At 42.2% G+C, this 13,014-nt stretch overlaps 1 long non-coding RNA gene across 1 annotated transcript in view; it reads right to left on the reverse strand.

Annotated features, from left to right (window-relative positions):
* Positions 1 to 474: 474 nt before the first annotated feature.
* Positions 475 to 13,014, reverse strand: part of LOC144379329 (uncharacterized) — a 220,092-nt gene continuing 207,552 nt past the window's right edge. The window contains exon 4 of the long non-coding RNA XR_013442150.1: positions 475 to 520. This is a non-coding gene — a long non-coding RNA (uncharacterized LOC144379329). The remainder of the gene's footprint in view (positions 521 to 13,014) is intronic.

Below are 13,014 nucleotides of genomic sequence, written 5' to 3' on the forward strand. Positions count from 1 at the left end.
CTTCCCCTTAACATGCTCAGAGCATAATTTGAAATAGTCGCAACATGAGTAGTAACCTGAAAATAGACAATGCTATCCGAGTAACAGACTTTCAACACGAGAAAGTCATGTGGTTTATTTTATTTGTATTTATTCCACCAAATAAGACAATCTCTTGCTATTTGCATTAACCCTTTAGTAAGAGCTGTGGAACTTCTACAAAACCAGTGTAAAAATTTTTGCATGTGCATTTGAAAAAATGTTACATATAACATCTGTTTTCATTCATGGGTACAGTGCATTATTTCATCATGATATATTCTTTGTGGTATTATTTTAGAAATCTATTACCCACAGATCACCAGAAGATCTCTTGTCCTGTCATCCTTGGGATAATGAACACTCTCCATATGTGTAAATCTGTCAGTCCCTGCCTCCCTGGAGTGACAGTTACTAATTTACAAATCAAAGAAATCATTCTTACCTTTTTTAATCGTTGACTGTTTTACGGCAGAAATACAGGAAGGGTCATTAGCTTGAACTATAAAACATCACATCAAAGAGCTTATCAGCAGAGAGCAATGCAATCTTCTTTGCTTTTTTTAAAAGGGATTTTTTAAAATCAAGAAATGCCAAGATCTATTCAATTTTTGGAAAAACAATTGATAAAACAGTCCCAAATCAAATCCACTTTGAAATTCACATTGTATGTAAAAGCATCAAAATTAATCTAACAATAGGGGTGCCTGGGTGGCTCAGTCAGTTGAGTGTCTGACTCTTGATTTCGGCTCAGATCATGGTCTCTGAGTCCTGAGATGGAGCCCGCGTGGGCCTCCATGCTCTGCAGGGAGTCTGCTTGGGATTCTTTCCCTCTCCCTCCCCCTCTACCCCTCCCCCTGGCTCACGGTAGTTCCCCCCCACCCAAATAAATAAAGAAATCTTTTGAAAAAAATTAATCTAGCAATAAATTATTTTGTGTCGTGATTCTTGGAATGTCCATTACTGATGTCCTAGCTAATGTTTAACCAGAGCTTTTGTTGGTCTACACAAGAAATGGTCTTCAGCAAGATATCAAAATAGACTTGGTTTTATTCCTTAGATGGGTTCTCAGGAAACAGCAATGATGGGTGTAAAAGAGTGAAGATGTCACCTGATGGATGCTCGGTTCTGTGGGATGACATCATAGGGCTTCCCCTCTCTGTTGTGTGGCCCTTTTAAATGAGCATTTATTAAATAATGTATTATGTGACAGGCACTCTGAAAAATCTTAAAATAAGTTATTCTTACCTTTACTCCTCAGGACCTCCAGGTACTAAAAAAAATACCCAGAGAGAAGTTATTAACCATGAAAAATATCTGAGATTTCAGCCTGTGCTTTTGAGACAATGCAGGTCAGAATGCTCCCTCCTGAAACGGGCAGGTGAGGGATGGGCAGAGGGCAGCTCAAAACTCTCAGAGAATTGAGAAAGAAGCAGAAATCAGATCAAGCACATAGCAGAGCACAAAACTGGAAATGTGGGTTTTGGGTTAAATGTAAAAAGAATACACTTGTCAGTGTTCCAGGAAAATTATTTCTGAATGGTTAGTTTATTCAGTATTACTCAGCGGAAGTTGAAGTGCATAAAAATAGAATAAACAATCAAATAAAAGATTTTTTTTCTTTAATAAGTTAGAAACCTTTCAATTTTAAAATAATCTTATTCAGACGTATTTTATATTATGAAGACTGTTATTAGCACCAAAGGGAATGATTTATGGTGTATCAAGCACTATTATATTCATTTAAATTGGGGAATAATCATGGTTTCTGCAAAACAGAAGTTTTTTTAGATCAAGAAAAAAAATCTGCTTCTTTGTCTTTAGTATTTTTTCCATGTCTAAAAATATGTTTTTGGGGGAAGGGGTGGTAGGAGAAATTAGAATCATGTGCTATTAGATCTCACTTTTGCTTAGGAAGAAATTCGCTTTCATGTCTTCATTAAGTTACATGTAAAGGGAAATGCCTGATCATTGCTGAGTCTCTCTATTGAATACACAAAGTCAAGAAGGTTATTGTGACGCTGGTTGCAGAATATCTTTATTAGGCTGGTGAAACCCAGAATTTCCTTTACAATAGGACTGTGGAGTAAAGGGGTGTGTGGTTGGAGTCTTGCTTATTATACCTCATTAGGGCTTCAATTCCCTTTTTCTTCTGTTTTACTATCATTTTGCAACTTTCCTTGGAATTGTTTACTTTACAGTATTTTGGTAACCTCAAAGTTGGTAGAAGGAATGAGAGATGAAATACATGCTTGTGAATCATTGAATGATCTTATTTTATCTAAGAACATTTACTCTTTTAAGTGATGGAGAAAAAATAAGAGCTAAGGGCACTTAATAGACTGAGGACCCTAGCCACAAACATCCTTCTCTTTATAAGTAGTAAAAGGGGAGGAGAGTTTTCTGGAAGAAGGATTGAATCTCCTATGTGACCCAAGAGAGGATGAGGATGAATGAATGTGAAGGGAAGACAAGTTTAGGCCAGATTAAAAGAGTCAGCTTGCCACTGTTAACATCTGAGCAGCAATACCAGGAGATATTTTTAAGATAGTGATCTTACCACCTCTGGGGGTGTGCAAGAGGAAGCTTAGTAACTCTTAGCAGTGCCATTTCTAAAGAGGACTCAAACCTTGAAGGGGTTACTAATGTGGACGGCTCTTCAGGTTCCTTCTGAAGCCGTCCAAAGTCATGATTTGGGGTCTGCCTGCCTGAGCTCCTTCCCTTCCTAAGTTTTTGCTCTACTCTCCAGGGTAGCAGACAAATTCATGTTCTTGGTTGTCCCGGCTTCTCGCTGGATCATACTTTGGGATGCACAGAAGGGCATTTCTTGCTTTTCAGCTCCCCTTACCTCCTGGAACCTGAGCATGGGAGCATCTCACTGCTGCTTACATATGACGGATGTGGAGAGAGTGCACAGCCCCCGAAGGGCTTCCCCAGTCCCAGGCCAGCACCAGTATAGAGAGCGTGTGGATTGGGATGGACTGGAGTGGTGTGCTGCTTGCCTCAGAGCCTCCGGGAGCCTGGTCTGGGCTGCAGCCTTGTCCTTGCGGCTGTGCCTGTGACCGTGAATGCGGGTGTACACTGCTCCGGTGAAGCCCTTCATATTCTTTCTCCGGGGGACCATCACTGGGGGGTGAGATTCACCATGTACCGTCTCTGAGTTCCCTGCAGCAAACCGGTTCACGCCCTTCGGAGATAGGATTTTTATCTCTTTCTTCTGATCTCTGTTCACTTCCGTAATTATCCCATAAGTTCCTTTATTTTTCAGTATCTCTAGGGTCCTTTTCTGGGACTTATGACCCAGAGCACCTTCAGTTGTGTGATGGGTTAACGCTGTGTACAAAAAAAGAAAATATGGGGCACATCCAGACCTTCTGTTACCTTGAGAAAGCCCCCAAAATAAGATTTCAAACCATCAGAGCTCAGGTTGCCATGATAAAGGGGTGGATAAATGTTGTTCTTCTCACCCAGAAAAATGAATGGAGGCATTGCTGGTATGTGAGTGACAGGCTGGTGTCATAATGAAGCCACGGATGTGTGCGGCGGAAACCTGGCCTCTGGTGCAGCCGGCCAGGCAGCTGTGCGGGCTTCGGCAAGCTCTCAGCATCCTGAGTCCAGTTGCCTCTCTTCTAAAGGAAGGAACATGAATCAGATGATTCCAAAAGCCCCTTCTAGTTGCTAAAAGCTTTAATCCAGGCAGCTGAGGCACAGAGGGGTCAACTACCTGGCCCAAGCATGCAGAGCAAAGAGCAGAGCCTAAGGACTTGGACCCATGTACAGTCTTAACACTGAAGCTCTTTTAGAGACTTTTACAGCAAAGAGCATTTATGCCCTCTCGATCTCTCCCAAGATGTGGGGAGAGGCTGAAGTGTCCCCAAATCACAAGGCTGTCAGATCAGTAAATCCCTCTAAGAACTGTGGTCGACATCTTCTGCCTTTTGGGGGGGTCTTGTCTATTTCTCCTAAGTCACTAGTACAGCAAATTTAATATTCCCAGATTCTCTCTGGTTCCTACTCTGGCCATGCGGTTTGGGGGCACCCAGTGTTTACTGTAACACCGTGACAGTGAATGCAGTGGGTTGTGGAAAACAGTGAGCTCAAGCATGTTCCGTGAGCAACAGTAAATCCCGATGTCATACAGCTCCATTTCATTTTATGTTGTTTTTTTCAGCCAGAAAGTGATTTCCTACATATATTTCCCCACATCTCCACCTATTGTCTGCCGTGGGTCGTTGTTTTAAAGAGAAAAACAGCCCCCTTCCACTGGGATTCCCGGCTGATATTGCCAAGTGGCCAGTGCGGCTCCCTTCCATCGCGGCATGAAAGTGACGTCAATCCTCAGGAGGGACTACCCCGGTCCCTGGGCTGCAACAGTATCTGGATGAACCGGAGGAACTAAAGGGAAAACCCACTTCACAATCCCATCTCCACCCATACTTAGTGTTACCGCCTTGGGGAAGCAACCTAACCTCGCTGTGACAGCAGCTTTGGCTATTAAATGGGAATATGAGGGGCGCCTGGGTGGCTCAGTCTGTTAAGCGTCTGCCTTCGGCTCAGGTCATGATCTCAGGGTCCTGGGATCGAGCCCCGCATAGGGTTCCCTGCTCAGCAGAGAGACTGCTTCTCCCTCTCCCTCTGCCCCTCCCCTCTGCTCGTGCTCTCTCTCTCTCTCTCTCACTCTCAAAATAAATAAATAAATAAAAATCTTAAAAAAAATAAAATGGGAATATGAATACTCAGGATTGTCACGGGGACAAGAAACCATGTGTCACCAGCTCAGTAGCTCACACAGAGCATGCTAACCGACACCAGGGAGGACACTGCCGAACACTCTGGAGTGTTTTCCACGCCAGTTTGACATTCAACGTTTTCCTGATGAGTTTGAAAACATGATAAAGATACCGAGTGAAGGGAACCAAAAAGAATAAGTGACAGGGGAGACTTTCTTACTCTGGTTCAGGGTATCCCTGTAAGAGGAAATACACTTTCTAGTAGAGGCGGTGCAAGGTTGGGAGAGTCATTGTGCAATCACTGGGCTCGGGGAGCAGCTGAGAGTAAGGGACTGGACGGCATATAGGACCGTCACTGGAAACCTGAGAAAATCAATGTTGCTTCTGCCACCTTGCCCAGGGCTAACAGTCAAGCAGCTGATCCCACTGAGAGACTGGAGAATTCAAATTGAAGCTGGCAGAATCCTGTGTGGGGGTGTGTGTGTCTCAGAGAAGGGGCAGACACAGATCTCTCAGTGAGGACATCAGGGCCGGCAAGATGAATCCCCGTCATTGTGGCCCCACACAAACAAGGAAGCTCAGGAAAATTCCCTTGTCCAGAAAATACACGGCAGAGAAGAGGAATCCACCCGTGCATCCTACCGGCTGTCTGTCAGGGGCATGGTATCCACTGGTGAGCAAACCCACAGAGCCCTGAACAGAGGTAGAACCTAAATGAGCAAACTCAAGACTTGTATTTGGGGTATTTGTTTTTTGTTTTGTTTTTGTTTTTGTTTTCTTGCTATTGTTTTTGTTTTCCTTTAGGGCAGATCAAGTCTTACACTTCAAAACTTCCCTGGAGATACAGGGGACCACTCATATATTTACATTTTATTTTTCCATTGCAGAAAAAAAAAAAAAAGAAAAAAGAAACAGTAGGAAAGTAAAATCAAACTGTGTAGTTTGTATATTAAGAATGTCCAGACATTCACATCTCACCAAATGTCTGTCCATTCCTCTACCACTTATCCACCCAGTGGGCTTGGGAAAATGACACCCCAGAATCCTCTTCCTTGTCTGTTAGAAACAAATACAAATGATCCATGAGAAATTCTCTTAGCTCATTTCAGATTTCTCTGTGGCTTGCCCTGCCATCCCACACTCTCTTCTCTCCTGGGGTGAATGTGTGCCCTTGAAGAATCAAAGCGCACAGATAATAAATCTTCGGTGAATTTTGATACTTCAAAGGTGAATGAGGCTCATCAAGTGGACCTTATGACCATCTGGATGACGTATTATTAAACCCAAGCCCCGACTGCCTCTCCATTGATCTCCCCGAAGGGAAGTTCCCTTTAAATCAGGAACACTCGGACTCTATCTGGGCTGAAGGAAGGGCAAACGCAGTGTTGTGATATCCTTGTGAACATGTCACTAAAATGGGTCAGCCATTCTATTTCAGAGCCGTGCTCATCTGAAAACATTAAAGGCTAAAAATAAGTACACGGTGCGCTCTCAGCTCCTCAAGCCAAGCCGGTATGTCTTTGAGAAGGCTTTGGATAGTAACAATTGACTTGCAGACCTAGCAGCCCTTTATGACTGCCCAAGGAATAACGTGGGCATTTCTGGAAGGCTCTGCATCACTCCCCCACATCTCTTTCCCAATAAGGCAGCGGCTATTTGGACAAGACAAATGTCTTGGGGGTGGGGAGGGGATAGAGGGGATACTGAACGAATCCAGCTTTCATGCACACCGAACACAGAGTCCACCTAGCTGGGGAATATTCTCTAAGCTTGGGCTCCAGTTCTAAACACTGGATTTCTACATTTAGCCTGGAAAAACAAGCAAATGTCAACATCAACTCTGACGCTCAGTTTTTTCCCCTTGTCTCTATACAATAGTAAGGGATCTTCCACAGTCCCCTGAGCTGGATGGCAGAGAGGACAGTGGCTCTAGAAGGAGGCAAGCTCAGCGCCGATTTCCAGTCTTGCCCCTAATGAGCAGTAGACAGGATGCTACAGTTCCTTTTTCCTCTCCCAATTATTTCCTTATCGATACAAATTAGCAAACACGGAGAGCTCGTCCATTTGCCCTGAGGCTTGGTGATACGGAACCTAAAACCCCTAGAACAGTGCGTGCCGCAATGTCAGGACTGTTTGAGGCTGTGTGACTATTATTACTGATGCCGCTGCCGCTACTATGATCACTCACTTGGTTTGGTATGCTTGATTAAATGTGCGGGTCTGGGGCCTGATGTCCCCTCTGGATTTTTTAATAGTACTTGTCCCTGAACTCAGAGTCTCCATACCTGAGCCAGTGTGATAGCTTAGAGTTTTATGTTTTCCCTGCTCACTAGAAAGTGCCTTGCTCAGGGCCCAGCCCAGACCCCGGTGCGTTAGAATTATTTGTGGGTCTGTCCCCTCTAGCCAGTGAGGTCCTTAAGGACAGGGAGCAGATCTGATTCATGTCTTGTTCTTCAGGCCTTATACAGGTGAGGCATGGGAGGTGTTCTCAGTTCTGTCTGCTGAATTCTTCGGGACACTGCCACCCCCTCCGTGGCTCTGTGGCTGGATCTGGCTCTCCTGCCCTCCCTGAACCTCATCCCAGAGGAGGGTGGAGTTCCAAGAGGCGGCCCTCCCTCTCCGCCCCTGGCTTCCTGCTTAGCAAGGAGACTTTCTTCCCAGAGGTCAGTTAACAGTTCAGGCACGTATTGCTAATGGGAACACAATGAAACTTGACCTGAAAAAGCTTGCAGTGATTACTACAGTCATAATAATTTATATTCCAAAGAACTTGGGAAGGAAGGAGGAAAGAAATTAAGGAAGGAGTCTGAATAAGAAGGCCAGGAGGCAAAGAGCAAGGAAAAAATAAGGCAGGAAATTCTTCTAAGAATCTGCTTTGTGATGAGCTCTTGGCCAGACACTTTTACAGAATCCTGAGGGAACTTTTTTGATTTCTGTTTTAATATTGAGAAGGTGACGACTCTGGATAAATCACTCCCTGAATCCTATATGTAGTAGGAGGTAGATTAACCACTGGAATTTGTTAAACTAGATCTTAAACTTCCAAAAAGTATATGAGAAAACAATATAAAAAACAGTCATCAACCAAACCAAAAGTCATCCAAACCCTATATCGCTAAGCCCACTCCCATTTCAGCATATGGATTTTATCACTAGGAAAAACCTCCATTAAATTTTATAAGGGATGATATTAAAGGTGACTTCCAGTATTGGTTGTAAGACCAAGTAAGAGTGGTTAGCAAAGACTTTTCCAAGTAAGGCTCTGATTTTAAACAATTGCTGAAGGTTCTATTTTTTTCCCCCATTCTTTTGACATCTTAAGAATTCTCTGCCTCCAGGAGGGGCATCACCTGCTTGCTCCTTGCTGAAGTTACTGCTAGCTTCCCCCTTCACTCTGCATGTAGGGGCACAGGGTTTGCATTTTTAAATGACAGCTGAAATCCACAGGAACAGACATCTTTTCACATTTGAAATTTAAAAAAAAAAAGACTGCTGCCTGAGCAGCAAAGAAAATGTTATGAAATGAGTATGAATCAAGAATCACTGTGATCCTTTAATTACAAAACTTTCCAGGGTTCCATGTTTTATGCATGCTGGTCACTGTTTTTGAAGCAACGACTAATCTCTGATTGTAAGCAGAATGCAAAAATCCAGGAGTTTCTTCTCGATATGCTCAGGGCATGGCAATAATTAGAAGGGCAATAATTTGTGCATGAATGAGCCCCACCATTCAGGTTCCTTATCTCCCATGTGGAATCACCTGGTCTGGTCAGTCTCCCTAGTTCTTGTCAGACAATAATTCAGTGTAACTGCATTAGTTCAGAAAATATTTGCCAGGGAAACACTCCAGGTCATTTTATCTTGTAATCTTCCCTTCTCTGAAAGATCACCAGAGAATATGGAAAAGGCAAGATCTATGCACAGAGATTGGCCCATAAAAATTGGAAATTTGGAACTGGTAAGCTGGTAAATATTTAAGACCTGGCTCTCTGAAATAAAATATGTCTAATTTTGCTGATATAAAGTATAGAGGGTACACAACTTATAAATAATAATAAAATATAAAAATAAATGTAAAATATATAAATTCCGTATAGGCGATTGCTTCTCACAGAATGCTTTTGTTGGCTTTTGCCAAACTCTTGTATCCATAGACAAAACACAGTTTCAACTGATAGACAAGTACAGTCCCAACATGAATGTGGGTTTATACTTTATCTTAACGAGTAAATCAAAGCGAAACAACAAAGAAGTATGTCTGAACTTCACTCATTTGTCGATGACGTGAGCAACTTCTTTGCCGAATTGGATCATCGTCTGCAAACGCTGGACGAATACTTACTCATAATGCACACCATGTTTATTTGCCATGTTTCAGCTACAGGAAACACACTCAGTTAAGTTTAATCTGCATTAACATTTTCTCCATACTCTGCTTAAGTCTAGATAATCAACAAAACAATAAATGAAAACTTGTATTACAGTATTTGCCAAATTGCATGATATAAGTTGACACTCCAGGGCTGATTTCAATCAACCAAGGTGACATCCCCAAAGGCTGAGCTGGGAAGAGATTCTCAGTAGCACACCATTATACAGTATCTCCAACATATAGTTACAACAGATGTAAACAACCTCAAAAGCTCAGATAAAGTGTAGTAAAGTAGGAAGTGATGAGTTTTGAGTATTTATTACCCAGTTTTTAATATAATTTTATGGTAAATTCATATAATTCAACATTTAAAAATTACTGTTTAACAGTCAACTCACAAACTTCCTGAACATTTAATAATTGGCTCTTCCAGATGATATAGGCCAGCTCTAGCGCATCGCTGAATTGGAGGTAGGTTGAGGGGGCAGTAAAAATGATAACTGAGTGCATTTCAGAGCATTGATTTCAAACTTGACCCTGTTTTCTAACTCGTTTTTCTTTAATTCTAACCAAGCATTCTGTCACAGAGACGAAGGGTGCTGAACTCCTCACACCCGCTTGCTAGGAAAAGTGGGTTACTTCAAATTGGCAAGTGTGTAAATGCAGATACGATGCAAATACAAAACTTAAGTTTTTGCAGATGTGATCAGGGTAATGAATATGCATATTGAACAGTTCATTCAAGCAAACACTTGATACATACATCCCTTATTCAATTTCCAAACTACTGCATCAGACTAGTATGAGTAAATTAGATTCTGGGAAGAAAGTCCATCAGGACCAATGAGTTGAGGGTATGAAAAAGTGTGGTTCTTTTCTTTGTTCTTAATTTTTCCCATTGGTACGTTTTATTTAATTTATTTTTTTATAGATTTATTTATTTTAGAGAGAGAGAAAGTGCAAGAGTGTGTGCATGAGAGTCGGGGGAGGGTCAGAGGGAGAGAATCTTCCAAGCAGACTCCCTGCTCATTGTGGAGCCTGACTTGGGGCTGGATCTCAGGACCCATGAGATCATGACTTGAGCCAAAAGGCTCAACTGACTGAGCTGCCCAGGCACCCCTCCCATTGGTACATTTTAAAATTATCTCTAAAGATATGTGTTTTACATTTCTGTGTAGAGAAATAAGGAATATATTTTACTGTAAGTATTTGGTTTTTAAATCTCATGGAGATTCAGACTTCATAATTAAACAAATGAACAAAGAAGAAACTAAATTTAAAAAGCAGATGAGAAGTAGTAGAAATTTCATTGAATTTAATTCAGCATGGATCTTATAAATTTGATTCATTTTTAAAATCCTCTTCCTAGTAGGGGCACCTGCGTGGCTCAGTAGGTTAAGCGTCTGCCTTCGGCTCAGGTCATGATCTCAGGGTCCTGGGATCGAGCCCCACATCGGGCTCCCTGCACAGCAGTGAGTCTGCGTCTCCCTCTCCCTCTGCCCCTCTCCCCCCACCAGCTTGTGCTCTCTCTCTCTCTGTGTCAAATAAATAAATAAAATCTTTAAAAAAAACAAAACAAAAACAAACAAACAAACAAAAAACCCTCTTCCTAGGGGAGTGATGAGGTTATTGAAAGAGACAGATACTTAAAAAAAACACACTAACTTCCAATATGTTGTTCAGAGTATTTGTCGAAACCAAGGAGTTCCTCTTTACTTTTTTCTTTAAAAAAACATACTCATGCCACATATATTTAAAGGATAAAAGAACATTATGAAAACGTTTATTGAAATAAATTTAACAAATTGAATGAAATGAACAATTTCCTAAAAAAAAAACAAACCTACAAATTACCAAAAAGTACTTAAGAAGGAATGGATAACTCGAATAGCCCTGTTAGTAGAGAAATTAATTTATAGTGAAAAACAGTCCCACAAAATTCTCTCCAGCTCCATATAGTTTCCCGAATGAATTCTATCAAACCTCTAAGGAAAAATCAACAGTAATTCTACCAAAAAGCATTGCAGAAAACTGAAGAAAAGAGAATAATTTCCAGCTCATTCTAAGAGGCTGACATTATTACTCTGAATATCAAAGGCAAAGACTTGCAAAGGAAGACTAAGACAGATCAATACCTCTTATAAACATTGGTGCAAAATTTTTTTTTTTGCAGATTTTATTTATTTATTTGAGAGAAAGAGAGAGAGCGTGAGCATGAGCGGGGGCAGGGGCAGAGGGAGAGAGTGGGGAGAGAAGCAGACTCCCCCTGAGGGCAGAGCCTGATGCAGGGCTCCATCCCACAAACCCAAGGTCATGACCGAAGCCGAAGTCAGATGCTTAACTGACCGAGCCACCCAGGTGCCCTAGTATTGGTGCAAAATTCTTAACAAAATTTTATCTAATGGAATATAGTACATTTGGCATACACCAAGAATTCCAGGTGGGTTTCACATTTGAAAATCAATGTAACTCCCTGTCAGTCAGTTCTGGTGGCAATAACAAAAACACTGACTGGATGGCTTAAGCAACAAAAATTTATTTCACACAGTTCTGGAGTCTGGGATGTCTAAGGTCAGCAGGTCCAGTGTCTGGTGAGAGCCCTCTTCCTGGTTTCCAGATCTTGTATCCTCAATGTCGTATCCTCACCAGTGTTTCCTGGTTGTATCCTCACAATGGTGGAAAGCAGAGGGAGAGGAAGCAAGCTCTCTGAGGTTTCTTCTAGAAGGGCGCTAATCCCATGTGGGGTGGGCCCACCCTCATGACCCAATCACCTCCAAAGGCCCCACCCAACAGCATCACATTGGGCATTAAGATTTCAACATATGCACTTTGGGGCATTCACGTATTAAGGGACTAAAAAAAAATTATATGTCCATAGATGCAGAAGAAGTGTCTGACAAAACCCAACATCCATTCCTGAGAAAAACTTAATAAAGTTGTCAAAATAAATAAGTAAATAAGACCTTATACAAATGCAACCTCCAAGCAAGTCTTCCTCACTTACAGAAAATAAATTTTATCTCTTGCTTCTGAATTTCTCCAGCATCTGTTATTTCTACTTCTCACTCCTCACTTGTATGTCAAGTTGTGGGTTACATAAATAATCTGTTATTTTACTTGGCAAAATGTATTGCTGGAGATTTAGGAACTCAGTCTCTGCCCCAAAGCATGACTGTACTTGAATTGGTCAACTTACCCCTCTTAGCCTGTTTCTTCATTTGTGAAATAGATATTTGAATAGAACCCATTTGAACAAATAAATTCAGGCAAAGCTGTAATTTTTACGGTAAGCACTATCTTCTCTGGCTACTAGCGAGCCATCTGCTGTGATAAGGCCTCTGGCTTCCTTTTCTTGGTAGCCCCAAGTGCAGACCCATCCCAGAGGAGCAGGACTAGACAGTGTCTGTGGCGGATTTGGTGGCCCGGTGGTGACGTGCTCCACCGCTGGGCACCAGGTCAAAGGGAGCTCGATGCTTTCTGTAATCACAGCCATCAACGGAGACCATCTCAGATCTGAGCAGGGTAAGCCCTCTGGGCCTTGGCACAATTTGTAGCCCAGATTAATTAGTTAATGTTCACAGAGCACTTTGAAGATGGAAAACGCTGTGGGAGTGCAAAGCCCATTAATGATCATCATTATATAAATTTGAGCTCCAAATTCAGCAATCGTAATTGGAAGTTGATGATTCACGTCAGGGCAGGGTCCGGGATCCAGAAAGCCCTTGTGAAAGGTGTCAGGAGCTTCTTGGCCCTGGGTGTTCTGGGGCAAAAAGGGTGCTCCAGGAAGCACATAGGCCTTGTCCCTCTGAAGCCCTCCTGCTAGACACAGCCCAGTCATGCCACCTGTCTGCAAGTTGGGTCATTCAATTTTCAGTGATCATGTGCTGGTGAACT

Source organism: Halichoerus grypus, chromosome 10, assembly GCF_964656455.1.
Source record: "Halichoerus grypus chromosome 10, mHalGry1.hap1.1, whole genome shotgun sequence".
NCBI classification, from domain to species: domain Eukaryota; kingdom Metazoa; phylum Chordata; class Mammalia; order Carnivora; family Phocidae; genus Halichoerus; species Halichoerus grypus.